The sequence below is a fragment of the Columba livia genome, chromosome 7 (assembly GCF_036013475.1).
Source record: "Columba livia isolate bColLiv1 breed racing homer chromosome 7, bColLiv1.pat.W.v2, whole genome shotgun sequence".
NCBI classification, from domain to species: Eukaryota; Metazoa; Chordata; class Aves; order Columbiformes; family Columbidae; genus Columba; species Columba livia.
Genome location: NC_088608.1, coordinates 35,076,824 through 35,103,623, shown reverse-complemented (window position 1 = coordinate 35,103,623; position 26,800 = coordinate 35,076,824). Strand labels below are relative to the sequence as shown.

Sequence of the window (26,800 nt, the reverse complement as noted above, 5' to 3'; positions counted from 1 at the left end):
GTCTTCTTCATCCATCTGAAACATACTCCTGGTAAGGTTAACATAGCGCTGCCTCCAGGGATTACAGATAGTGGCCATGAATAGCCTGGCTCCAAAACCAAGGAGAAATATCTCCAGGGACGGGAAAAAAACTGCTATTTGTGTCACATTCTTGTGCTGTTAGTAGTGGTCTTATTTGGCTTTCTCAAAGCAGTGACTTTAGGTAACCTTGCTCCCGTTCATGAGTAAGTGCTTTAAAATCTGGGTATCATCAGAGCAGCGAGTTTAGTCAGCACTCAGCCAGTCAGGAGCTAAGAAAATAATTCTGCTGCTTTCTTCCTGAGGAAAACAAATATCAGTCTTTCTGCAAAACCATTGTAGAACATATGTTCTGCAAGGTGCATAAACAGTTTTTAGAAGGAAAGTTTATCCATTTCTGTTGGGCTTCTGCCCTTCCTTTATTTCTTCTTATTTTGTGGCCTTGATTTAATGAAAACACATTTTTTAAAAACCCAAACCAAACCCCAAATTCTGTCTCCCATACCTGTACTGAGGCTAATTTCTTCATTAGTCTTTCTGCTTTCCCTAAGGAGAGAGCTGATGCGAAGACACAGCTGGGCCCAGCCAAAAGAATGGGACAGAGAGGAGAGACTTATGCTTGTGCAGCTCCAGCTTGCACCTCTGTCAGAATTCTCGTGATGATTCTCATTAATGTGTCATCTTGGTGAGATTTTGGAGCCTGAGGAAGTCGCTGTGCACCAGAGCAGAAAGCAGAGCTTGAAGTCCAGGCTGGCATGGTTGATGGCAGGGCTCTGGCCAGGCTGGGACCTGGTCCCCGGCTTCTCTCCTGCTCGCTGCACCTGCATAGTGGTTCTTTGGACTTGTTAATCATGCAGGTGGCACCTCATAAACCTGCCTTGGGGGCTCTGGGTTTGAAAACAAGTGTTCCTCAGGCCGATTTACAGAGTGATGTCTGTTTGACTGACAGCTGTTGCTGCTTTATGGGAAGCCAGCACATGTTTGCAGCATAAAACAGGAAAACTTCTGCTTGCGTGAGATGCTTCAGCCTTGCTCTACATCTGGGAGGTGGTTCTTCCTGGCTGCTGCCAACCACCTTACATGTGCTTTGGATGCAATTCAGTCCGTCATAGCCCTGGTTGACTCAGTGGACAAAGTAGCAGGACCAAGCAGGCACAAAACCTGTTTCTAATGGAGAGCTGTCACACCATGTTATCATGATGTCTCTTGGTTTTTGTTTGGTTTTTCGATTGTTTTGTTTTCCAATGGGTTGTTTTGCGTTGCAGGAACATATCTAAGAAATCAAGAGAGAAAAATCAGAAATCTGGGAACCAGATCAAGTACCAGCCACAATGACAAATTGGTCTGGAAAACTCTCTCCCTTCCCTCCCTGTGCTGAACCAGTGCTGATTAGCAGTGGCACTGTTTTCTGGGGCAATCTGCAGAAGAACAAGGTTATCATTACTTGACTGCATGAGAGAAAGAGGCAGTGGTAAACAAACGAGCATCAGAGTGGAAGACCTGAGAGCCGTTGCCAGCAGCACAAGTGCATTCTCACACCATGAAAAGTGAAGTGTTTAGATCCACTTCGGTGGCTGCCCATCTTCTAGGGTCCCAAGTGTGAAGTCCTGCTCTATGAATTCAGCATCAACAAGAAGAGATTTTTTGTAAGATTTAAAGCCAGAAGGGAATCATTAAGATCCTCTAGTCCAGGGGTGTGAAACTCATTTTCACTGGGGTCCACATCAGCCTCATGGTTGCCTTCAAAGGACCGAATGTAAATTAGGGCTGTATAAATGTAACTACTCCTACATTCAGGTTACCTGAGTCCTTATTCACCAAGCCCAACTAGCAAATCCATTTACTGAAACTTTGGGCATGGGAGTTTCTGCAAATGCATGGTTTCTTCTACATACCTATGTATGTCTCCTTTGCTTCCCAGGTATTCAGGCTGTATCTCAAAGCCATGAGGAAAGCAGCACTGACATTTCTAATAATGGCAAAGAGAACCCCAGCATGAACCAGCCACAGCTCCAAAAGTCTGTAAACTGCAGGTTGTTGGAAGCTAGGGGAGGATGCCAGGGAAATTACTAGCATGAGCAGATTCCTGTGCTCTTTCCATCAGCATCCAGTACTGGCTACATCAGAGAAACCTATAGACAAGTATCTGCTGCTGCCTAGCAGAATTGGTCAATTAGGTTCTGACATTACCTTAAAAAGCCTCCTGGTCTTTTCCATCTGAATGCATTTTCCATCTGATTGCATTTGGGGAGGCTAGTTGTCTTCAGTCTGTAGGTATGTATTCTGTTCCACCCCAGCCACCAAAACAAAAGAACCAAAAAAAACCCAAATAAAAACAACAAAAAAAGAGCTTTTCATGAAACTCGCTGTTACTGAAACTTGGCACATAGAGCAGACTATCAAACACTATTAACCTTGCACCAAATTTTGAGTCAGCTTTCAAGGAATTTGTCTGAAATTTCTAGCTGTAGTGAGGAAGACTTTGATGGGAAATCTCTTGAGAAACCTGTATGCTCTGGGGAGTTCTGCTGCTTCTCGGTTCTGGGCAGCCAGCAAATTGCGGTGAGAGCAGCTTTTTGCAAACTCTGCCCCTGCTGTCGGCTGGAACCGTGAGTTGCACAAGCCACTGACATGAATAATAATGTATGGGAAGACATTGCACAACACTTCCAGACCTCAAAGGATCTGCAGTTCATGCCATTCATGGGCAAAGGTTGGGCTCATTCCGTGTTTTAGCTGGAGAGATGCATTTCACTGTGGCTGCTGCATGAAGGCAAAAGCACGTGGCTGGGATGCTTCGGGGAGGTAGGTCATTAAATGGTGTAGCTGTGGCTGGTGAACAGAGTGCTGCAGCTCCCAGAGGGCCCGCTGGAAGTGTGCATTTCTCCCAGAGAACTTACCTAGATACTGTGCTGGCCATGTAATATTCAGCTGTTATGGATAACTTATGAAAGGCAGAACAGTATTATAAAGGTGCTGCATAAAAATCTTGATTTCAGATAGAGAAACTGAGGCATGCCACAAGTATGAGCTCAGGAGGCTAGCAAGCCACATGGAGGAAGGATTAAATCTCATCAGGCTGTTTCTGCTAGGAAACACTGTTGCCCCAGCTCCAACAGCTGAGCTCTTGGTGGATGCCCAGAAGGTACTGGCTGTTTTGTGTCTTACTGTTGTTTTGCTCTCTGTGTAATATGTCCTTCCAAGAAAATGCCATTTGTTTTAAATAGTGAGCCCCTTTTTGAAACACATTTTGTGTTTTGAGTGCAGGTCAAATAGCAGACACTTTTGATTAATGCAACATCGAGATACTGAAAGAAAAATATCACATGCCTCGGTGGGAAAAGGTATAAAAGACAAACATTCAGTGCTGTTCAACATTTTGGGGAGGTGGGGAAATGAGCAGGAAAGATCATACCTAAATAGAAAGCCAAAGCCAATGCTTGCAACTGCCAAGGCATCAGCCAAAAGGAAAACACAACTCTGATCGCAGTAAAATCATGTATGAGTCATGATGGGCCAAGAACAAGTTTGCTTTTCTCCCTCATTGAACAGATGATGATTAAAAGATAAATCATGCTTGGAGTCAAATCAAGTGATTGGATTAAAGTTTAGTTGAGTATTTAGAGACTGTTTGGGACACAATGGAAAGCTAATTGAAAACTTACATTTGTGAGACCTTTGAACTCTCCAGCTCTTAATAAAATACTACTGCAAAGTACACAAGGGTTCCCTGTGGGAGAGATTCCTCTCCACAAGTGCTTTTATTTCTCAGGTATGTGGAAAAATGGTATTCATTTTCTCTACAAGTTCACCAAAGAAAAGTATGTTCATGATTGTAATTCAACTATTGCTTATGATGCAGTAACTTAATCTATTCAGCTCACTGAAAATCAGTGAAGCAATACAAAGGAAAGTCACTTCTTTAAAAAATGAAAATTTAAACACTTCATTCTTTTAACTAGTCTTTGCTCTTCTGTGCAGCTGGTTTTCCAGAGTGACTGGCTGCCTGCATTGGGCTGAAGTGACTCTGGAGTCTTAAAAACTGTGTAAAAATTCCTTCTGGATGTGCTGTAGTAGGAAATGTCATGCTTTATTTGTATTAATAATATAATTGCATTCTGGAATCAACCCCAGTTCTTAAGGAACATACCCAGTTTCCAGCTTCAAAGCACCATCCTTTTTGGTGAAAATACCAGTGAAACCCACAAATAAAGAGAATGAACTTCCCCATGTCCATACACACACAAACACACAGAAACTAAAAACCTGGTTCTTCATTTGGCTTCTGTGTAACCAAGCACAAATCTTTCACGGTAATCCTTAGCATTGAAGTGTAGCCCCAGAAACTCTGTAGTTGGGTTGATTTGGCCCCTTGCCCTTTCTAACTCTTGCAGATTCTTTGTCTGATTTCTTACTGCCCTGGAGAAGGGGAGATCTTAGGTGGCAACAAGGCATTTTGCAGCCAGAGCCTGCATGCCACAGGGTGTTATAAGAGAGCAGTCTGGCTTTCATGAAAACCCAACCCTATGGAAGCTACTACCAGCAGAACAGAGAAGCAGGGTTATTCACCAACCCTCACATCTGCAGGTCAGATGTGAACCCACACCATCTAGGTTTGCTTCCAGGAGGACAAAAGGGGCAGACCTCAGTCTTCACGATGGCAGGACCTGGGCAAACTGCAGAGTTTCATGGCCTGTTGGTCCAAAAATGGCGATGAATGAGTCTTAAGAGCTGTCTTCTCCTCCATATGCAAGAGTTTATATTTCTCCAACTATCTTGACCTTTAGGATAGTTTTTCTGTAAAAGGATGAGTGCACAGAGACCATAGGTGAAAAGTTTAAGTATAGAAGGTTTGGAGGGTAGAATGGGAGTAGATTATGCTTATTTTAGATGATGATTATAAATTACTTTTCAGATACGCTTTTCAGATTGACACAGATAAATCTAAGGTAAACCTGACCAGGTAGTTTTGTAGGTGTGATCCCAGTGTGATCAGTATGATGCTTTAAACCCATGGAGTTTAGCATTGGTCATAGTCCTATAGTTCAGCCAGAAGCAATGCAGTGCCACTAGAGAATCAGATATGTTGCAAAAGCAAAAACTCTAAAATGTTCCCAAGCCCCCAAATATGTCTTGCTGTTGGACAGTGTAGCTGCACAGGGCTTCAGGAGACCATGCAGTCCCTTTTCTTTCCCTAATGCATGACCAATGGCACCTTTTTAGTCCTAACAGACATGTCTTACCTATTCATAGAGGCTGGCAGTGATTGCAGCCTTAGTACTTTTCCATCCTTACTAACAGAAGATATTTCCTAATGTTCAAACTGATTTTTTCCCTTGCTTCCACTGGTGTGTGTGACTCCACAGTCTGTCCCCATGTTCTGTCTTCCTCTTTGCCATTTATTTAGGTGGTGGACTTAGCATGGCTCGCTTTAACATTTCCACATAGGTCATGTGTCTTTGACCTCCTGCTGTTCCCTTTCCTGGGCTACATTTCAGACCAACAGGTCAAGTAGTCACAGCGGAGCAAGTTGGTACTGGGAATAGTCCAACTCCAGTGACTCTACATGAATTACCTCACCTTTGCCAAGGTAAGCATGGATATCTCTACAGTACATGGTTTTGTGCAGCTTGGTCATATCTGCTGTAGACAGTTGAGACAGGTGTAGGCAAGGCATGTGGGGTTAATGTTTTGAGACTAATTCGCGTTATCAACCCAGGTTAAAACTTAGTCTATTGAAAAGTTCACCTTATTGCTTAAACATTGCCTCCCACTGACTTCAATGGAGCTTTCATTGAGTGCATCAGTGTCTTATGCGCATCAAACAAAATAAAAATATTAAAATAGTCATAAAGCTAACTTTGTTTGTGCTAATGAATGGCAACTGCATGCATCAAAATGAAACTGTGTGCATATAAATGAGAAATTCACTGTAGTAGCATTGCTATATGATATGCCCACAAAAGCTAGCTTAGCATTTGCTTTTTCTTAACAGCTGTAGTTTGTTCTTCATTAGAAAGCTTTATTATGTCTTAAAGTGATTAATGTGTTCTGGGAGGAATGGGTAATAAGCCAGCAGTCACAAGCTATAGGACACTCCTTGGTGGATTAGAAGTAGATGGATCAGAAAGATTAATTTGTTTCTACTCATTGTTTCAGATTCTGAGATGTTTCATCTCAGAGCTGAAAAACGTGGGATGGACTTAGTGCTGGAGGTGACACCTTGTCTTGCTCAAGGTCAGTTGCATGTGTGGGACTTCTCTGTGTGGAGTTTTAAAGTACATGGTAGGGTGAGGAACATTTTGAAGACAGAGAAACAGCTGCTTTGGGGGTGATGGTACTTGCACAGCATTCGGAAGAAGTGAGAAAGCCATATTTTGTGATGCCTGAGATGCCACCTGTGTAAATTAACACCTTCTCATTTGGGAAACCTGTGGTTTATTCTGACTTCTGGTCTGAAGTACGATAAGAAGGTGCAATGATACAAGATCATCTCAGCTGGTATATGTCTGTACTAGGAAACAGGAATGCTTTGTACCCAAGTTGGCATAATTAGCACTCATTGGAATCCCTATGTTGGCAGTCTGAGAAATGCTGTGTCTTCCCTGTAGTGTGAGAGGTTATGGTTTTGCTCTGCCTGCTTCGGCCATGAGCAGATGTTCATTCTACCTACCCTGATTCCTCTTGTTGCCAAAGATCTCCTCCCTTTGACTCTGCCAGCAGAAGACACAAGTCATGGCTCTCAAACCTGCATCCCTGCAAAATTGAGTGCTGGGGACAAACCAGACTGGGTTTTGTTATGCAGCCTCTAGCTTCATGAATTCATTTCAGCAGCCATGGCATTTACTTAGTGGAATAGATAGCCCAGCTAAAAAATCAGTTAATCTTAGTATGGAATATTTCAATTGATGGAGCTTGTGGTGTCAAAGCGTTGTCTTGTATGGAAAAATGTCTTGCTTTTTCCCCTTGCTGTGGGGGAATGAAGAGTTGAGGTTTTTTTTGGTCTGGTCTTGAACAAAAAGGAAACTTACCCGCTTTCTTCAGAATGGGCAGCATAGTCTGAGCTTGGAGAGCACCTCTGGGTACTCTGGAATAGCAAGCTGAATGTGGACTGAGATGCGGTAATAGCCAAAGCTGGGAGTAGCTTTGAACTCTCCTGTGTCTTAGGCCACGATATCTAGTAATGTGGCATTTTATCATGTAACTTGTAGGTCTCTTCACTATTGCAGCTGGATTTGATGAGATAGGCTGTCTGGGTGCTTTGGCTAGGACCGTGGTTTGTATTGGGCGTCATAAAAAAGGTATGCGCAATTGCAGGCTCTCCTCCCCTTATGGGTCTCTCATCTCCTCTACTTTTAATGAAAGTAATAATAATTATAACAATAAGATGATATGCATTATCCTAAGGGCCTGTACACCGAGTGGTAAGCCAGGAGCCTTTGTGTCCCCCTGAGAGCTCTTCTGTCAACTGCTCTTAATATTTCCATGCTCTTTGCAACCCTTATGGTTAGCAAACCTCCATGACGGGGAAACTCCTTCAGCTACATACAGAAAATATGACCAAGAAGCTGAGAAAGATCACATTAAGCGAAGTCTGGGAACGTAGGGCCCTGGATGGATGCGAGGAGGACAGCACGAATCTCTTCCTCCTTGCCTTGGAGAACAAATGTGTTCAATTACGTGTTGCACAAACTTGTGCTGGTTTGGTTTTCCCCTCTAAAGACCAGGGCAGATGTTGTCTTATGAGCCTGTGGTGGGGTTCCAGCTAACGTTCCTGGGCTGCATTTCAGGTCTGAATCTCCCACTTTATGACACTTCTTTTGGGGGTGGGCAGGCAGCTGAACAAAAGTGAATTAAAGCTGTTGGATGTCTTTGTTACCCACCAAACTCCCTATGCTTGGAGCCTACAGACTTGTATTTTGCAGAAGCAAAGGCAGTTTGAGAGAAGTGGGGTATGGGACCAAGGGACACTGAGCGTTCAAAGTAGCAGTGGTATACAGCATGCAAACCAGGGGAGGTCTATACGCTGAGCTCTGTGGCATCTCCACGAAAAGTGCGACAGGAAAGTCAAGAGTATCACAGGGTACTAATTTTTCTTTTGCCTTTGGGGAAAAAAGAAAATCTTAGCTGCAGAAGCACAGAATTTGTGCTGTATTCATGAGAAAGCAAAGCACGTGTGCTGGCCATTTCCTCAAAGAAAATATTCTTTGAGAAAGCTAATAATTTTAGCAGGGATTCCGTTTTTCCTCTTGAGGAGAGTTAAATGAAGTTATGGGTCAGTGAGGGGGCATCTGTGCAACACAGAGGAAGAATTTCCAAAGCTTGAATGTAGTCCCTTCACTTGGAGAAGACCTGGTCAAATTTGCTTTCCAAAATTTTTTTCTTTATTAAAGGTTTTATGGGTGCTTTTTGCTGTTTTGTAGAGGCTGTTAAGCCACTCTGAATTGGTAGAACTCAGTAGATGGAACTGATAGAAAGCTTAAGAAAGTTTTTGCAATTTTCCTTCCACAAAGTTGAACTTCCCAGTAGCTTCCACTATACTTGTCCATGTTTCTTGATACAAGTATTTTGTAAACTCTAGCTGTGAGTGACATTTTTCCTCCTTCCAGCTGACAAAAGGGCTTTGCTGTCTAGGCTTATGAAATGCCAGGACAAGTCCAGTATGCCGACGTCCTTCTGCATGTATATTCTCAAGCACACCCACAGTCCCTTTTCTTCTGAGCTATAAGATTGGAAGCTCTCTGAGCAATTTCACTGATAACATTCAGAGCTTCTGTGTGTAGGATCTGGACACCTAATAGCTCTCTTTTGGGCTGTAATTTCCTCACTCAGAAATCACCTTATATCAGAATTGAAGCTCGATGAGAGAGACTGTACATTCACAAGTGAAATTAATAACTGGCTTTTGAGTTTGTAGTTCCCTTGAATGAAGAAATCCTTGGAAAGGTGTCATGTAAAAAACAGACTCGTGATGGGAAAGCATGGGCCAGAAACCGAAACTAATCTTAATGAAAAAGGCTGCAGGGCTGTAAAGTCTGGGTGCTCAAATCTCCATTGGACTACACTTCTTTGCATCCCGATTTTGAAAGCCCAATTTCCTGTGAGATTGCATGATTATTATTTCTTAATCTAAAATGTATGGCTGAAAGAAAAAGCATTTGGGAAAAAAAAAAAAAAACCAAAACAAAACTGGCAATGCAAATGAGATTGTTGAGCGGTTTGCTGGAAATGCCGTACATTGTGTTGCCCAAAACTTGGCATTTTTGGAAGTGACCAGCGGGGAGGATATGGAATTGTTCTCATGGCTGGTGTCAACTTGGATCATCGAGCCACACCGCAGACTTGGCATCTCTGATGGAAAAGAGAGACTTTCCAGTCCGGTACAATCCCGCTTCACAGCGTCAGTTGTTGCGTAGGTTGGGGTCGATGAGGATTGACAACTGGGTGGGACAGCATTGTATAAGTCTGGCACTTTCTTGTCTCAGATTAATGATCTTCAAATCTGGTTTTCAGGAACACAGACTTACTCACACGTAAATAAAAAACAGAGGGAAGCTTTTAAAAGACTCAGATGCTCGCTATTCCAAGCAACAGCTAATGCAATGCCTTGCTAAGACATCCCGTTGACTGAGAACACAGTGGTCCTTTCATACCTTACCTTTTCCCTAGGATATCTCTCTGGAGGGGTTTACAGCTGCTTTTCACACTGAGCTCTTGATCCTGTTTTCCTGGCTTCAACTAAAAATGTAGGCTGTTGCAAAAGACAGGTGCTTCTGGAAGGTGGTTCAGACTGGTCAAGGTCTGAATCAACCCTTGGAGGGGTCTCTCTATTGCTAAATGAAATATAAGGCAGCTCCTTTCCTTAACTTAGCTGCTGTAGAGAGGTGCCTATAGCTGGGCAGGATGGGCCCTGGTCCAAGTTCGTGCAGGTCTGAGCAGTTGTGGTCCAGGAGGATGCACCCGTGCAGAAGTGCAGCAGGATGAAGCTTGTGTAGCCAAAGAAGGTGAAACTGTTGTCATGTGGCCCCTCTTGTGTTTGATGTTTCATGAGCCTTTGTTGGAACAACCCCACCTGGTCTGGTCCGGCTGTGCTAGCACCACAGGCCAAAATTCAATAAAGTTGTTGTTTCCAATTAAAAAAAATCCAAAACAAACAGCAACAACAACAACAAAAAAACCCCAAACCACAGTACAGCTATAGAAACTGAGAAGCCCACATCTTGGCAGAGAACGGGCTTGAACACCATTTCAGTGCAGTCACAACGTTAAAGCCCCATCCTGTTCCCATTGAAGTTGGTGGCAAAGCTCCCATTGACCTCAGTGGGAGTAGAATCAGGCCTCCATATGTAAACAAGGTTGGGATGGATTCAGAAGGCCCTTACCCCTGTTTGGGGTCTGTGAATGTCAGTGGTGCTTCCACTGAGGCAATGCTGATGGAGCAGTGGCGTGGGTCAGGACCAGAATTGCATCTAATCAGTGCTCCATGGCTCTCCATGCATTTATCAAATGGAATTTAAGGCTGAAAACAAAGGGATTGAAAGGTTGAAAAACAATGAAGGAATGCGCACTTGGCAGCTCTGCTAACCAGATGTTTGTTTCTTTTTCCTTGTTCTTAACAATGACTAAAAAACTCGTGAACAGTCTCAAGCTCAGCACAAGGTCAGCCTGAAACTAGGTAAGAGGTGTCACAACAAGGCGGAACAAACATCTGGGAATGGAAAATGTTAATTTATACCAGGATCCGGTCCTGTGGCTCAGAAAACACGGCTGAACCTTCAGAAGGCTGGGTACATGTGTGCATTCCCTTCCTACAGCAAGCCCCATCGGTCGTGCGAAGCTGTTGCGGAAGTTCGCAATTATTCCCTTTGTGCTGTCGTGTGAACTGCTTCCAAGAGCTGTTGAGCTGTTGTGCTGGAGTGAGAGCAGAAAGAAGCCAATGTTAAAATGAAAATGTATGTACATATAAATATATGCATCCATTTCCTGGAAAATGCATACCTGAATAGTGGAGCAGCAAGATGTATATTGTACTTTGTGGAGCTTTCAAGGGTAAGGGTATCCCTTATAGAGTTAGTCTTATTAGTGTTTTTCATTACGCTGCAAGAGGTGCCTTTCTGAATAATCCCTAGTAGTTTTTGCTAAAATCAATCCAAGAAGGGAAAATTACTGGGTGGGAAGTGGCAATGCAATGCCCTGGGACAGCAGAGCAGTAAATTAAATCTGGCCTCTATGCTGTGTCACCCCTGACAATATTCACTTCTTCAGCAGCGTGTCCACAAGACTGTTCCCAGGACCAGCATCCTTTTGCCTTGTTTCACAGAAAAACACCTCATTAATCAGCCTGCAGAACATCACAGCGAAGTAGATAAATTCAAAATAAAAGAAGAAAAAAAGAAAAGGTTATTCATTTTTATTAGAAAAACTAAGCCAGAGAGGTAGAAGTGACTCATTCTTGACTTACTTGTTCATTAATGATGGGATTAAGAGCTGAGCTCTTGTTATCTGACCAGCTGGCTATTTTTTCAGATCACATCTGTCACATAGTGACTCCGCAGCCAAACAGCACACTTGATCAAGCTGCAGCATTTTGCTAAACTAGTGTGTTTGAGATGGTGATTGCTGGACCTTACTCTTACTTAAATCAGTGTGGCAAACAAGTTGTCTTTTAGCTACTGGTTCTATCAGGTTCAACCATTTCCAGGGAAAAAAAGAAATTGGATATATTTAAGCTCGAGTACTTAAGCATGGGCAGCATGTGATGGTGAATCAGTTTAATTGGTTTAGATTTGTAAGAAAATGGTACCATCAACAAAGTTAGGATTAGGGCTAGGGCCAGCAGGTGCTCATCACTACGATTTGCAAAAGTCATGCAGTTTGATGCATGTGAGTGTGACGTTAGTTAATCTGTGAGTAAAACAAGGTTTCACTGCCTAAGGAGAATAGCCCTGGACAGAATCAAGCTGTAGTCTCCGTAAGAATATCCTATTAGGGTAGTTTCAAAGTGGCAGGAGCCTAGATAAGGGCACTGAGGATGCACTAACAATAGCAACAATCTCAGCAGCTCTTAGGAGGAAGGGGAGGAAACAATTTTATTCAGCAGTTTCTTCCTGAACATCTACCAGCTTGCAGGTCTGCTTAGAGCTTCCAGCTGGGAAAACTTGCCTCCCCACAGGTACTGGAGCTCTCACATAGAACAGTTTCTATTAGCCCTCTCATCTGCTTCCCCTGCCTTACCAGCAGCTGAGTGGCCTCCCAAACTCAGCCGTCGACGATTTCTGAGTTCAATCCTCTCTGTCTTGCAGTCACAGTATAACAGGCACATGGAGCAGCATGCACTCTCCTTATGCCACCCACTGGGCTCAGGAACGTAATTAGTGTGCTCAGCGAAGAGCAGCTGTTGTCTGGACCACCTCAATGCATAGAGGGATAAGAGAAAAAATTCCCTCTAGAAGAGCTCCTGTGCAAGACTTCAAGTTGCTCTGTTCTCATCTGCAAGGCAGCAGGGATGTTGGATGTGCCTCCACACCTGGAAGAACGCTTGTCTGATCTGCTGTGATGTACCCAAGCCTGTTTGTCCTTCTTGTGGCTGAAGCAGCAGGTTTCTTCAGCCTGCCAGCACTATCTAATGCCCTCGGGTAAGGCAGACCAACAAGCAAGCATGTTTAGTGCACTTTGCAAGGGATCTCTCCCTCAGAATTACAGCACCTGCTGTCCAAGCTGGATGTCGTGATGGTGTAATGTGCAGGAGAGGTGCATGCTCATTTTTGTTCTGTGTTTAGGAGAAACACTCACCAATGCTGAGGCTACAATCTTCCCTCCTCCTTCTGCTCCCCAGATCTCTGGCTCTCTTCAGAACCACATTGAAAACAAATCTTTGTTTGTTTATGGAGTTTCTGGGAGCCTCAGGTTTGTTTTCTTCCCTTCTGCCAGCACTGGAAGTGCCAGAACATAAAAGAGAGTAATTTCTCTTGGAATTGCCGGCCGTGGTTCGAAGGAGGAGAGCCAGAAACCTCAGCAGTAATCTGCTCCTTATCTTCCCAGCACAGTCTTGCAGAGTGGAGGGATGGAGAGAGTTCAACAAAGCATCTGGGCTACTAGATGCCAACACAGCCTGCATTCCAGCCAGGGTTGTGTCATTACTTCTTTCGGTAAGGACAGTGGCACGCAAAGTCAAGGCCAGAGGAAGGACTGCTGAATGCTCCAGAGGCAGTAGCCATTTGCTTGCAGATATTCCGTGCGTGAAAGCTTCAGTTCACTGTGTATTTAGCTCAGGTGTTCAAGTCAAAGCCTCCCGATCCACATTTTGAGGCGCTTCAGTGACACCATGGGCTTCAGTGATGGGCTGCCTTTTTTCTGTAATGTGTGGTATTAACCAAGCCCCCCCTGCCACTGACTGCAATGTTTCAGCACACCCAAAGCTGGCTTTGAAAGCAAAGCTGCTCTCCCCGTTTGAAGATCAAGGAATGTGAGTGACACAGAAAATGAGTTTGATTCTGCCTTAATAGGATTCCAGTGTGGAGTCAAACCTCCCTATTCCTGAAGAGATAGATGTCAGTAGGAGCCAGTGGGACATCCAAGGAAAGGTGTTGAGTCCTTCCAGGAGACTTGTGTCTGAGCTGATGTTGTGCTGAGATACCAAAGTTCCCATCAGAGAGGCATAATGCAGGGAAGAACTGAATTTTCTTGCAGTTCAATCTAGATGGCTGCAAAAGGCCTTGGATTTTCACCTGAGTCTTATGGTTGGGACCAGTTTGAATTAAATGTCTCATGTGCCAGAAAGCAGACTTTTGCTCTTGTTTTGATATGCATGTTACTCTGGCAGGTGGGAAGGGTACTGTGCAGATGAAGGAGCTTCAGCCTACGGCATCAAGGTCATCTGTGAGCACTGGAGATCCTGCATGTGAAAAAAACTGCTTCAGGCCACTGAGGACTGAAAAGGATCAAACAAGATGTGAGATTTTATCAGTATTTTGCTTGTATGTCCAAGAAGGAAGATACTGGGGAGACTCTAAGTATGCAGCATAGGATGGCATGGTCTTCCCATGTCCACCAGTTGCTGTGACCTGTTGCTGAGGGCAGCCAGAAACTGAATGGATTTCAAACTGTGTGTGAATCTTTGCTTGATCTTACTCTATTTCCTGCTGCTATTATCTCATTCCATGACTTTCCTTGGCTGCAGTCCCAGCATCATTCTTCTGAAGAGGTTTTTATGTAAGCTGAGAGAAGGGCACCATCCTTAAAGTTGTATGTTTGGAGGAATTTTCTAAATGTGTTGTTGCCTTAGAAGGTTAAGATCTATCAGGATTGGTCTTCTGCCTGACTTTCTTCCTCCACTATCCAACCCTCTTGCTACCTGCCCCACCAGAGGAAGAGACTTTTATATCTTTAAGCCATCATTCAGTAGACTCAGAAAGTCATGGGTCAAGACCTAGATCATCCTCTCTTCATAACTGGTAGACAATTAACTGCACTGAGCTGTCCCCCTGAAAGCTCCCAGCCCTTTGGAAGAAGTAGGGTGAAAAGTTCAGCAAATCACAATCCATTTTACAGCAGACCTGCAAAACACATATATTAATACCAATAAAACAAGGAGGGGATGATGGTGGAATTCAGTTGCCAGTAGCTGGTAGAACTTCAAATACTTAAACTTTGAGCGAGGCTTTTAATCCACACACAATAAACTGTCCCATCTCCAGCATGAGAAGAAAATTACTTTTTGTTTTAAGATGGATTATAAGAAAAACAAACAAACAAAACAAAAAAACAACAAACCAACCCCAAACCACCAAAACCAAATCTTGACATCTTGACATTGCTGAGCTTTCCTGTAAACCATCAGTCTGGATATATTTTATGATGTGATTTATTGACAGTTTGTTTCTTAAGACTCAAAGCAACATTGCTATAAAAGTATAAAAGATGCGTGTTTTGGTAATGGATGAATGGCATTGCCTTTTTTCCCCATCTGGGAGCCTGCTGAGTGAGTTAACACCACTTGGAAAGATTAATTCTTCATGTGTGGGCATTCATTGGCAGCCTTGAAGTTGCACAGATTACAAAACCATCATCCTTCTGGTCAAGAGTAACACCATAGCAGCTACTCAAGCCAAAAGATTAATTAACAAATTGGAAGCCAAGAGGAATGTCTGTCCTTGGACTTCCAGCACTGGTTCTGCTGATTCTTTCTTCTGCAGGCATTTTCACATCACTCTTGCAGCACAGTTTTAATGTTGCTCTTCTCTGTTCAAGTCATGGAATAGATTAGATAGTCCCTAGGCCTTTTCCACCTCTAACGCTTTTGGTTCTGGTTAAATAGCTGTCAAGTTCTGAATTTAAAAGAGCAGAACAAGCCAAGGCTTTTGAGGTTCTGCTGGGAGGATTACAACTCGTAACACATTCCATAACCTTCCAAAAGTGCCTGCACTTTTGGGTTTCCGGACAAAAACTGTTATTCAGCTTTCTGCAGAACTTCTTTGTAGTTCACCACACAATCCAACTTTTCTTCCTGCATAAGGATACCGCTAGCCTACTAAGGCTGGCTGCAGTGGAAATCTACCCTCCTTTTCATTGTTTATGACTGAAGATGTTTGCCTATTGCTGAAGCAAAACAAATTTCCTTACAATAAAAAATTGCATCTGCCAATTCACTTTTAAATGTGGGTCTTGGAATTTATAGGGAAGTAAAAGGTCCCAGGGAAAAGAATTGCTGTCTTGTAACCTTGCCAAGGATACGTAAAAGAGCTGATATGTTTTTGGCCTACTTGCTTTTATTGTGATCTATAAGCTGCATATAAATATTGTATCTCAGATGGTGTGTTTTAGGGCTGTGGAGTTTTCGAAGTAGGTTAAGAAGCTTTTCACCTCCAAATCATCTCTCTGAGTCTGGCTGACCGCTGCTTTTTGTAGTGAGTCATCACAGAGGAGAAGCAACTGATACGTGGTTGTAGTGGAAATTCCAAGGAATTATCAGGACATGAAATGCACGTTGGCATAGCATCACTGGGTTCAACAGGGTTGCACTGATTTGGCAGAGAATCTGATCTCTCACTCGGAATCCCCAGGTGGAAATGCTGTGGGTGGCAAGTATTCCCTCCTCTGGGCCTCCAAGAGATGTCCTGTTTTGGTCTTTCTTCTGCTGGAGCCCAAGTAATAGCCAACAGAGCGTTGCAACGCAGCAAGAGGTCATGTCACGATGGTACTGTTTGGTATTGTGACTTCTCATCGGTCTGACCAACAGACTTGCTGTTGGCCAAGGGCTGAAGCTTTTATTATCTGGGCCTTTCTTCTTTTTCTTGTCCCTGGGAGAGAAAGGGTCTCTTTTTTGTTGTTGTTTTTTTTTGGGGTTGGGCGGGCGGCTTGACACAAGGAGCCTGACATCTTTGTTGGTTTGACCTGGGAAGCAACTGGTGACTGTGAGCTCAGTGGAAATAGGATGTTGAAATAGGGTTGTCCTGTCATAGGTGAGTGGCTTTAGCAAGCTCTTGTGGCCAAATCCTTCTCCTTTATTAAGAAAACCTTGAAGAATTTGGTGGTGAGCCTTAGTGTTTCCAATTGTGCATGTCTGGGGGAAGGCTTATTAACTTGGTATCTGGATTTGAGGTTGTTAATGCATCAGGGGCTGTAGCCAAAGAGTATGAGCTTGGAGAAGAGAGAGGTGGTTGTTTTTTTGTTAGCTATGTGCCATATTAATTGATACAGAATATTTGTATTATATTTTCCTATTATTCATCTTTAGCACTGTTGTGGGCAGTTTGTTCTCCTGTCACTAAAACCACATGCTATTTGCTTCCAATGGGACTGCTTTCCAGTAAAGCAGCTTGTACCTATAGTGAAAACTAGGCTCTGCATATTTTTTTTCTGTTCCCTAGTCAATCATGGCACCATGTGATAGGAGTCAGGAATGTTTGGGGACAAAGTGAGAAAGACACTGGCGTACATAGTGACACTGTCTGACAGCATATACCATGTGTTTTCTTTTCTAGATCAGCTAACCGTGCAGAAACCATGTCCTGGTTGACCCTAGGACAATCTGAACTGTATTTATATGCTAGTTGTAAAAGTCCAATAGACTGGCTTTGGCTGCAAATCAGAGTAGTTCAGGACACTTAGTGTAACACAGGAAACAGATCTGGGAGGTGCTGGTTTACAAACCTTATCTCTCCCGTCTCCATCACTTAGCTGTAACAATTAAAATTCTGAATCTTCACTTAAAGCAGACCTGGATTTCTCATTCAAAGTAAGGAGCTGGCTTCCTAGTTTTGTGTAAAAGACCAGGATTATCTTCTTCAAACTTAAAGTTTTGAAAGGAGGTGAATATCCTATCTAATTCTGCAAGTTCATGTGCATTTTACAAATTGGATCTTGTTTGAAGCTGGGGCCCTCCTTTGTGTCCCAAAGGATGCTAAGATGAGAAAATGTAGACTTTCCAAACTTTTTATGTGAGTAAAATTGTGTTCTTGTTACTCAGAAGAAATATAATTTATGAATTGAAAGTTAAATTGTAAGGATATCAGCATTTTGGGATTATAAAGACAGCAGACACAGTTAACTCTGAAACAGGAGGCTGTAGAGAGCTGAACAAATTGTTGTGTTTCTCCACCAGTTAGCTTGCACGCAGCTACTCTATTTTTAATAGCAGAGAGAATGCGTATGTAGCTTTGCTGCAAAGTCCCGTCATGCTTCCTCATCTTCAGAAGTGTTTGGCATCAGCTTAACTCTTTCCCTGCTGAAACCAATGGCAGCATAAAACTGCTTCTACCATACATTTCCTTGCTTATATTTTGATAATATTTTTTCTTTAACTTTAAGGAATGAATCTGATTTGTTGCTTGGTAAAAAAATTTTGGCTTCTTACCTTGTAATATTTTAGCAATCCAGATGCATCACAGGATTGGAAGAGAAATAATTGGCCTATAACTTTGCACAGCTCAGGGAAAACATACAATTAGCATTGCTGCAAGTTGCTCCCGGGTGAAATTGGTGAGTTGAAAAGTAGAAAAACCAAAGAGCCCTTGAAGTTGGAAAATTTCCCGGTTCGCCTTAGGATGTTTATGATCTTAAGACATCAGCTGTATCTCTGGGTCTTGTTTTTGTAATGGAATATCTCTTGGGATTTCTTCCACCAGTATTGTCAATGTTAGCGTGGGAGACATCAAAGCAAAGTGAGACAACTGGTGACTGGCATGGCAGCATGGGGTAAAAGGTGAACGCTTTGCGAAATGATGCCTGCAGGCTGTATATTCCACATCAAATGCAGGCTCTCCCGAGCTTTAAAACCAGAGCACCGTAAAACTCTAGGTGACTCCCTTAATGGGTTTAAAAATAATTCTCCTGAGCTCGCTCCCCGTTGTTCACACAGCCTCTCACCTGTGCCGGAGAGCAGTGGTGGGCTGCGATGGAACATAACTGCTCCCAGGGTCAGGGGCCAGCTGCAAGGGTGGATGTTCAAAGGAGGCTGAGGAGGGAGGTGTCCAAATCTCATATAAAATCGTTGCGAATAGGGCAGTTATTTGCTTTAGGCTTCCATGCTTTGGAGTAATCACTGTGTGGGGGAGAAAAAGACTGTGTGCATCTTAGACACTGAGATAGTTTGAACAGAGACTTTTGTGCCCCAGCAAGGTAGGGAAATGCTGACCCTGACCGACCCCATGGCAGGGAATAAAGCATTCCCTAACCTTGACCTGTTCCCTTGTGCTGCTGGAATATGCCCTAGAACAGTTGAAATGTTCCCCATTTTCTCTAGTATTTCTAATGTAAACAGATATCTGGGAAAACTGAGTATCTACTCACTGCCAAGGCCAGGTGTACCTGAATCCTCGCACCAGTGGAAAACATCCCAAAGTGTAACTCTATTTTTTTTTTTTTTTATTTTTTCATTTTTAATTTTTTGTCTCTCGTTAATTTGTCTCATGGTGTCTGGAGCTATTTCATGGTCAATATTTTTTTTTTCTTTCGTGATTGGGTTGTCCCCTCCTTACTGAAAGCAGGAGTGACCATCACAATTTGTTTCCATGCAAAAGAACTCCAAGTCATGTTGTCTGCAGTCTGACTCCAGGTCATGTTGTCTCCTAACCTAAAGCCCTGCCACCAGCTCCCCAGGGCATGTCCCAATCGAAGGAGTGACAGAAACGTTTCCCTGCCAAAAAGCCATTGTATTCTCTGCTGCCCACACGCTGCTCTGCTTAGGAGCACTTTGCAGGCAGAAGATTGTGTCTCAGGGGAATGGGGAGACAAGTTAGCAAGGTCTGAAGTGCTGTGATGATTCCTGGCAGGAGATGATGCCAGTAACATGGAGCCAGATCCAGGCTTACCAGTAATAGCAGCAAGAAGGAGCCTGGTATCCATGGCTTTGCAAAAAAACCAAAAACAACAACAAAAAAGACATGAGGGAGCAGGTGTGAAAACCCTGAGGGTATTATCCTAAAGCAGCCACAGCCTCTTAAAAATAAAATCCCAGCCACCTTCAGAAGTGTTTCTCCTCTTGCAGCTCTGCTCAGGGGTTCCTCAGGAGGGAACAGCCCTGCCATTCTCTCCTTCCACGGTCATCTAATTGGGACGCTTTCAAGCAGCCAGACCATGAAGGAGCAATTTACTGTGGACTGTGCCTAGGAAATTGGAACCATGCCCCTGTGAGATGGGTCTGGCCTGCCCCAGACTGCAGCTCTGGGAACAGAGTCAGAGGCAAAGCAAAGCACATAAAAATAGTCATCTGGAGACAGCTGCCACTGTGGGGTTGCATGTGTTTTTATAAAAAAGTGGAGAGATGTGTTTGGTTTCTTTTTTTTTTATTATTATTATTATTTTCCAGGCTGTTGGAGTTGTTTTGCAACACAGGACCTGTCCCTGGGGGACTATGGCTGAAAACGAATGGAGGGCCATGGTCTGCCTGAAAGGTAGACAGGCATGTGGAGGTGTCTGATAGTTGTAGAGACCTCTTCCCATGTAAACTCATTTGGTGTTAGATCTATGTAGCAGAGATTGAAAAGCTGCTCAAGGTCAGAGCAAAAGCTTGAGGCTGGGTCTTGGACTACCTCATTACAAAACTACTCTGTCCTGTGTCTTCCCAGGTCGGTGGAAGAGAGGGTCAAAGGTGCTAATGCCTTTTTGTCCTTTTCTTGATGCATGTTTTGCCCATACAGCAGAGGTATGACCCTCGGCTTTGAGAAAAATCCTCTCTTCATCCCATAAGTGGTGTGCGACATCAGTTAATCATCTTTAAACCCTGCCATTTCCTTCTTCTATTTTGCGTTGCTCAAAAGGACTTTGAAATCCTGCGGAAATAGCTTCATGTTGGCATGATTCTGTCCTTAGAAATGCACAACACGGTGTGTTCTTTGAACAGTGGATTTGGAGGTATGGAAGACCCTTGACTTCAGTCCCCTGGGGGGGATCTCTGTCTCCTCTGGGGTCCATTGGCTGGGACTGGACCACACCAAAGAACCTGAACACAGCATCCTACATCCTCTGGGTAGGAGCAGTTGTGTCCTACAGAGCAAGTACTATGAAGGGTCCCAGTGGATGCCAATTGGAGCTCATGTGTTGCTGGTGATGTGAGCTTCTAGCACACTGTGGCTTTTACGTGTTAAATTCTGCTTACTCCGCCCCAAAGGAAACCTAGGAAACTGTTTAAGTTTTTGTAGATGAAGTCAAGCGTTCGAATGCTAGGAAATGCCAGATTTATAGTTGCCACTGTAATCTCGCACATGTGCTTTGATACAGCCCTTTGGTAACCTGACTCCTCACATTGCCCAAAAAGCCTGCTTAGTGAGCTGAATTATGGCTGCCCAGATAAAGCTCGGATCAGACGTTTCCAGCTTCTGAGTACCTAACTCTCCCACCTGTGCTGCTCTTTGTGTGATATCAGTATCGACACAAGGCAGACGGAAGAACGTTTGGTGTGCAGGGTAGCATAGGGTGGTGGAAAGTGAGAATATGCAGGTCACCATGGTGTCGTATGACTTTTGAGAGTGCTGCACCTGATCATCTCCACTCCCAGAGCACTCAACAAATTTGTAGGTTTCCTGCCACAGTGGTTTTATTTTGCAGGCAGCTTTGAAAGGCGGTGGCACCTGACCTCTGCTGAAACCAGTGCATGACTGTTGACTTCTCAGTATCACCTATAGTAGCTGCTCCAGAAATCCCCAGAGGTGCATTTCCCCACTGAGCCCACCTGTGTTTGTTACAGTATGATAGAAAGCAAAATATTTCTTTTTCTGAGAGGGTAGAGTTAATGTCTTGTTCATTCATGGCTCTGTTTAGAAATTGATATTATAGATATTACCTCACTACAGAGAGCAGGTTTTGGTTGAGATAAGCCATGAGGTTGCAACCTGAATGGGGATGCACAGAGGACTGGGAAATCAAGCTGCTGGATGGGAAATTCCACCTGAGATTTGGTTTAAGAATAACAGTGAGGCCTGTCCGTGTCTCATGGTGTGTGGCGCCTGATGCAAGCAAGGATTAAGGTCATTAGCAGTAGTTTCTAGCGGTCTGGATTGTTGCAGACTGGGACTCTGGGATTCAGTGGTGTCCATCTGCATGGTCTCAGCTAACAATGTTGTGCTGAAATTATGTGTGGTTTAGGCAGGAGGCAGAGCTGCAAAGGCCCAGATCCACACATGGGCAGAGGTGACGGATTGCATTGGAGTGACTCTTCAGAGACAAAATTGAGGGTATATATACCAGCATCATGAACCCAGCCTAATTCTCCTGTGGCACCTCTCTGGTTTCTCAGTTGATGGTCTGCATGGTGACAGAGTGTTTGCTTTTATCTCCTATTCTCTGAGGGAAAAAAAATAAAATTCTGCTCTCTATCTTCTTTTTTTGTTGCTTTTGTGCCAGAGTGGATCTTTGGTTGCAAACCTTTGCATATCTTAATCAAGCTGGGTCCTTTTATATTCACACATTGCTGCAGAAAATAAAGCCTCAGTAAAATGCACTTTGCTAACAACTTAGTGTCCTGTGGGCAGGACACATCCAGGTGTTTGTCCTGTAGCTGTGCAGAATGTGTCATGGCAGTTGGTATAAGGAATATTTTTGGTATAATTTTGCCCTGTTGCTGTTCTGACATTCACTTGAAGGTACTTTGCAAAACAAACCACAAAAATAACAGGAGGCTTTGTTTTTCTTGGTGGATCCAGTCTCCTCCTTCCTTCTGAAAAAAAACTTTTGATTTTGTCTGTCCACAGAGGACTTTGAGTAGAAAATTATATAAATTATGTCATGAGATAAAAGCCAGCAGAAGAAAGGGCTGTTTTAATTTCCTTGTGGTGTATATAGCTCCTGTTGAAGGATCACAAACATCTTTTTTCAGGTGTTGCCCCAGTGCAGAATTAAAAGATGTCAGGACTGTAGTTAACTCACATGAATACCTGCACTGAGCTCCACTGCTGCCCTATGAGCAGCTTCATGACTTCTACACCCTGCTAGGTTGACTTTAAAACAGTACCAAGCCCTTGGTTTGGAAAAAAAACAAGCTGTGAACAAGCTGCTTAAGAGGAAAGACATTGGACAATACCTTGAACAGGGTGCCAGGATGGTCTGGGGTTGCTCTGGGCTTGTCATCTTGGCTAAGCCTCCAGTTTGCATGCGGTGAGCCCTAATCACAGCCCATGGGAGGGGTGCTCTCCTGAGGACATGGCACAGAAAATGTGGTTTGCAGGGTGAGTTCGAATCACCCCTGTGGATGCTGGAACAGAATGATGACTCTGCTTGCCTGACAGACTTGTGCAGGTCCAGCCAGCACTGGGGTTGCTCTGACATGTGCTTCATTCCCAAGCCTCAGGTAGAGGTAGAATTTTGCCAATGAAAGGTTCTCATGTGTTCTCCTCTCCTACGTTGAGCCACCAGTTACCCTGCATGTCTTACAGAAGCTGTGATTAAAGGTAGTGTGGAGGACTTACTCTCTGTTCCTCACCTATTCCCCCAATAATCTGAACCTGTGCAGAGCTACCTTCATAGCTGCATGTGTGCATTGTACTAATTTACAGTAAAAGATACAATTCTGATGACCTGAGCCGATTCATATCCTTTGAAAGGAGAAATGACACATCTATTTCTTGAGAAGTGAAATATATCTCAGTATCTAAAGGAACTGGACATGGGAGTGAATCAGACATATGAATCACAAATCACTCAGAGAGCAGCCAAAATACAGTTCAGTTTCCTTTAAAAGTTGGTCATTTAAAGCAAGTTAAACTGATATAACCTCGTGTTGTCTCAGATCTGTAGGTGAATAATTGTGTTGTTGACCTAGTCATACGAAAATGTTAACATTAATGACTAATAGAAATTCCCCACTTAAAGAAAACATCTGCATGTTGCAAAATTCCAATGTTTAGAGATTCCCAGTTAGAACCATCTCTGAAAACAATTTCCCCAAATTCAGAACTTTCTTTCTTGGTCTTTAACAATGATTTACATTACTGCTGGTGTTTAGCTAACCATGCTTCCTTTTAAGCTATCTCGTAGGATCCAATTCAGGCCATATTGGAGGATTTCTGTCCATCTCAACCTGTTGTTTTAAACATGGTCCCCTTGACTAATTTTTTTCTTATAATATCAGCAGTAAGATTACACTCTCAATTGAAGATGCAATAAAAGGTAGAGGGTACGGGAAGATGAATGGAACACAGACTTTCTTTGGAAGAAGAGCAAGTGTTGGTTAGCTCCCAATCTATAAATAGCACTCTGGGGAGACAATTTTGGATATGAGAGAGTTTAATCCAGAAGATGAAGACATAGGGATGGATCACCTCGGGAAAAAAAAACTGTCAGAAGGTGTCCACTGATTCTACAGCAAGGAAGGTAATTCCCATTCTCACAATTCTCAGGCTGCTCCTGGATTGCATTAAAATTCCTTTATTTGGATGTGAGAAGCAATATACCTTGTTTTTTTCAGATTAATCTTAGTGCACTTTAGCGCTAGACGAGATTTCCATGGGGAGAGAAAAGAGGAGGGAGAGTTATTACTTGAATGAAAGACAAAGCTCTTGATTACAGTTTTGAAAGCAATTACAGGGAGAAACCATCATCAACAAAATGCAAACTTTAAATTGTATCTGATGTGGCTCCTTGCCAGCTAGAGGGGCAGAAGCCACAGGAGCCATCGGTGGAGCTCTGTTGGATCTTATGGATTGGTCTTCTGCTCCATTCCATTCCATTTACGCTTAGTTATTGTTGTGGGCTTTGTTAAGCTGTACCTTTGGATGAGCAGCTTTGCATCTGTTTAGGAGCTCTTGGCATATGCGTAAAGTAATTTAAGATTGTTTACCCTGTTGGTGCTTAGAGAAGATTCCCTGCATGTTTGTCCTTTCACTCTTCTGTCTTTTCTCTTGAGGAGTCTGTTAAATCACAATTGGAAATATCCACTGCAATATTTTCATCTTGCATATCATTAGGTATTTTTTTCAGTTGCAGTTCCATTTGCCTGTAATTCACTAACATCATTCAGAGACCACATATGCAGAATCCATGTGCTCTGCTTGCACTGGTGTTGTCATATCTCTGATGCCTTCCTGGGTTGTATGCTGTAGTCAGATGTAAACTATTGTGCCTGATGCAGGGAAGTCCTCTGGTTTGTGTGATGCATGAGGCCAGGGTAGGTTCCCGCAGTGGTCTGTTTGGCTATGAGCTATGGAACAAGGAAATTTTCTAAATGAAAGGCTGTCAGTGGAAATTTTTTACAAAAAAGGGAGAATAGCAGAAGTCCTTGCCCACTGGCATCTTTGAAATCTTGGTGACAGCAGGATGTGGTGGGTAAGCGGTGAAATCACGGACACGTGACTGCTCCATCAAAATGTTCTGGCTGACCTAGGAAGCAAAGCGTATGTTTTGAGCCTGTCTGAAGCTGGAACAAAAGAGATTTCATGGGGTAAGCACAGCTGCATACCCAAAGTTTGTGTGTCACCTGTGGACAGGAATGGTGCCACAGATGAGTGTGTCCGGGAGGAGAGACTTGGTGCCTGGAGCCACAGCACTCCTTCCTGACACCAAAATACTTCACCCTGTTTCATGGTCACTTTGGCATGGCCAAAACCCTGCATGCTAAGTTATTTGGGAGTGAGTTTTGGGTTGCTCCATGTATTTGCACAACTGAAGTGGCAAGAAGACACACTGCAATGAAAGCAAAACTGCTGCTGTAGCCCACTCATAGCATGTGAGATGGGATTCAGTAAATTCAAATGACCCCTTGGTCATGAAAACTGCATCCCATCTCTGAGCAAAGAGGTTAAGTTAATCACATGTGTTCTGGTGATAATTATTTACTTCATTCTTGTGCTGTGGCAAAGAAGGACAGGTGAAAGCAAATGAAGGCTCCAGGATGTTGGAAACCATTGGATGCCCTGGAACAAACTGAGATCAGTAAATACAAGGATAACCCACTGATAAAAGGATATGAATCCAGGTTCCCTAGCAAAGGGGTGATTATGTGAGCAGTTAAGGAGGGATTAGAATCATAGGTGATAATATTAAGCAGCTGGAAAGGGAGGCTGTAAAGAGACAGAAAGAAAATAAAAGGCAGGTGGACAAAAATAACAGATGAGAGAGGCATGAGTCATGATGGGAGTCCTTCCCCAATTAAAAATGTGAAATTAAGCACTCTGGTGCACTTCATGTTCAAATACAAGTATGAAATGAGGCACTCTGTGAGGTTCTCTGACTCCAACTGACACCCTGGCTTCTGCCACATCTTCCTGAGTCCTGATTTGGGCAGGAGACTTCATTCCCTGGAGAAGGGATCCTCTCAAGAGGTGCCATTGTGATAACTGCAGTCTTTGAAGTCTTACTGAAATGCCACTCCTGTTTCATAGGACTGTGGTTGGGTGAACAACCTTTCTAGATGCCTCCAGCACTTGCTTCATAGATGATGTTTCTTTCTTAGCCAGGCTTAAAGTAGCCTGCTGGGATTTTGGGAAACTGGAACATGGCTGTGTTGAACTGGAGGGAAAAAAACCTTGCAGATTTTGGCAAAAGCACTGAATATCCTGTGCCAGGAGCTGTTTTTCATCTTTGCTGCAGGCTTGTAGCTGGGATCAAACCAGAGGCCTTTACAGCTCATACCAAGAGTTGTATTTGCTTGCTCTTGCTATTGTTCTTCAATATCTTTTAGGTCTTTAAGACCTGGATCCAAGTAATATTGTTGACCTGCCCTGTAGATCCATTGTTAAGGGTGACTTTTACTGGAAAGTTGAGCTCTTGTGGTCTTTCAGCAAAGTTTTTTGTTCTTACATGGCTGGTCCACACTTAAAGTTTGGAAAAAAAGGCTTTTGCATGCAGGTTGGAACCATCTTTGCACTGAAAATCCAGAGCTCCATTATTTCTAATTCTGGTTCTTCATAGCTTTTACATGGAGTCCTTATATTTCCTTTTCACCATTCAGGAAACTCTTTGAAGCTAAAGATAACAGCAAATAACAGAAAGGAAGGAATAAAGCCAAGTTCACTTAAATTTGATTTTGCTCTTCAGAATAAGAACCTATCACAAGCCCTTCATCCTGATACATAACCTGATTTCTTTGCTATAGGTCTCCTTTCTTCTCCCCGCAAGAACCATCAGATAGATTCATGTATGAAAAAGCAAGTTACGTGTTTAGGACACAGAGAAAGCAAGGATGAGTCCTGCACTTCCCACCCTAGTTTGGGGTTTTCAGTGCTGTGACGCCTATCAGGAGCCCGGTGAAGTGGAGGCAAGCTCGTAGTAGGAATTACAACACTTCTTCACCACATGTACTCAGGCCACCTTCCCACAGACAGAAAGAAAGCTAGAATCAACCACCTATCAG

At 43.4% G+C, this 26,800-nt stretch overlaps 1 long non-coding RNA gene across 3 annotated transcripts in view; it reads left to right on the top strand.

The window, feature by feature from the left end:
• LOC135579886 (uncharacterized) overlaps positions 1-26,800 on the top strand; it is a 132,575-nt gene that overhangs the window by 61,051 nt on the left and 44,724 nt on the right. For 2 of the 3 annotated variants that reach the window (XR_010473763.1, XR_010473761.1), the window contains exon 3: positions 13,841-13,969. This is a non-coding gene — a long non-coding RNA (uncharacterized LOC135579886). Of the gene's footprint in view, positions 1-690; positions 5,609-13,840; positions 13,970-26,800 lie in introns of those variants that run through there. The other variant, XR_010473762.1, reaches the window with a different exon arrangement.